The following is a 2,563-nucleotide window of genomic DNA, read 5'->3' on the forward strand; positions in this document are numbered from 1 at the left end:
CTCACGAGCCATGAGATAATGACCTGAGCAGAAGCCAGAAGTGCAACTGAGCCACCCAGTTGCCCTATTATGTTCTAATATATGGTTATAATTATTTGCAAACTTCATCTTTACTATCTATTTACAATGTTCCAGTGACTGAGGTAAGATTTTTATATTTATTATTTTATTCATTCCTAATAATAAACATAGAACTTACATAAAATATTCTCATCTTATAGATGAGAAAACTAGGATTTAAAGCAATGACCTGCCCAGTGTTACTTAGGTAGTGGCACTTATTTGAACTCAAATGGCTACTCACTATAATAGCCATAAAATAGATGCTGAAAATCAGGGGTCTCAAATATGACTGTGATTTGGAATCATTTGGGGAGTTAAAAAATGATCTTATATCTCAAACCTAGATCTATGTATTAAATTATTATTTTGAACTAATAACTAAAAAATTCTCTGACCCTATTTTTTTCTTATGTCCTTGCCTATTGAGTGACCTTTGCTACAAGTAAGGGCCCATAGATACCAGAACAAAAAAAGTAATTTAAAGTCCAAAATGGATTTTTTTGAATTCAAAGCAGACACAATTATGAAAAAAACAAACCTCTTTAATGTGCTTTGGATTTCCAAAACAAAACCAAATCAACCCCACACTCTTGACTGAGAATATTTGGATCCATATCTGTGAAAGGAAGGTTATCAGATTTTGACTATAAGCAACAGACTGAAAAACAAATAAACAAGGAGCCTGTTCCTCCCACAGGGAGAAAAGACAAAAGCTCTCCAGGATTGGCTGCAAAAAGACTAACCCACACACTCTCTCACACCTCACCCCTTTCATGGAGTTGTCTCCTATCCTCTTAAATCAAAGCACAGAATTGGGGAAGCAGTAATGATCCAGCAGCGGTGGAGATGAATCCCAGTGTGACTATGCCCCCTGAGCCATTTGATGAAGCTGCCTAGTTGGGCAGAGGGAAGCAGTTATCAAAGTCAGGTGGCTTTTTTCTCTTTCTAAGCATCACTTAAAGATATTTTAAAGAAATTCTATGCTTTACTGTGATTTTATCTTGGAACTCTAAATTCCAAGCTAATCTCTTTCTCTTTCTACTCTCTCTCTCTCTCTCTCTCTCTCTCTCTCTCTCTCTCTGTGTGTGTGTGTGTGTGTGTGTGTGTGTGTGTTTGATATCTTGGAATCGTTAACTTCAGATGAAAATTACTTTAAATATAGACATAAAATAAATAAGGATTTGGTTTGTAATACTTCTCAGTCTGAGCCTGTTTTAACTCACAATTAATAATTGCATGTGGGGGATTGACTTCTAAGATAGTATTCATGCCTTTGTGTAATCCCTTCTTCTCAAGTCTGTGCTGGACACAGTAACTTGTTTCTAAGACAGTGTATTAAAAGTGATGGGATGTCACTCCCACAATTGAGTTACCGAAGACTCTGACTCTCACCTTGGTAGGGTGTTCTCCTTGGCTAGAAGATTCTCTCTTGCATTCTTGGCTTTCTCACTTTGATGAAGTAAGCTATTGTGGAAGAGGCTCATGTGGAACAAAACCAAGGGTGGCCTCTGGCCAACAGCTAGCTAGGAAGGCCCACAGTCCAACAACTCACAGGAATTAATTCCTACAATCAACCATAAAAATAAGCGTGGAAGTGGATTCTTGCCCTCAGTGAGCCAGCACCCTGATTTTGCAGCCTGTGAGAGACCCTGAAGTAGGAGACACAACTAAACTACATCTGTTTTCCTGATCTACAGAAACTGTGAGATAATAACATTTTGTTGTTTTAAGCCACTATATTTTGGGGTGATTAGTTACACAACAATAGATGATGACTATACTGTGATAACTAAAGCAAATCTTAATCCTAACATCTGCAAGAAAGGCAAGTGAAACTTTCCTTTGGAAAATATAAATAGCCACCCTAAATCAGGTGATTGGTAAACAACTAGATATTTATTTTCCTTTGCGTGATCTTCAATCTTTTCTTGAAAAATGGTTTATCAATGAAAAACTAGTCTTGGACTGAAAAAATAAAGTACAGTAAGTTTAGAAGTGCTGGTCTCCAGTATGAATTATTTCAAACTTTGTGCACTGAGCCCCATGCTCAAGGTTTCTGAAGTACCAAGTTTGGGGAAATGTTTCCAAAAGCATTTTTTTTGTTCTACACTGAATGATACACATTGATATTTCACCTCAATGGTAATTCTGTCAATACATCTAATATATATTATAATAAATGCTAATTAAGGAGAAAGCAATAAATGTAAGACCAACAGTGTAGTTTTGGGCCCTGATCACTTGAGTTAGTGTTGCATTAGATATGCACATATGCATGTGTATGAGTGTGGAGTCTCTATAACAACAAGTATCTATCTATGTTTTGCAAAGATTTCATGGTAACTCTTCAGAAATTCTCCTGCCAATTCCATGTTGGAGGAAAGGCAATATAATAGATTCACCTCATTAGAGAATTAGAGTCCAGTGATATTAAAATAATGGTTGTCTAAAATGCCAGTTACGCATTATTTCCTGCAAATTTTCAGTTTCACAAATCAAA

Source organism: Lynx rufus, unplaced genomic scaffold, assembly GCF_022079265.1.
Source record: "Lynx rufus isolate CCGP_SWC_20201006 ecotype Redwood Valley unplaced genomic scaffold, mLynRuf1.p SCAF_6, whole genome shotgun sequence".
Taxonomy (NCBI): domain Eukaryota; kingdom Metazoa; phylum Chordata; class Mammalia; order Carnivora; family Felidae; genus Lynx; species Lynx rufus.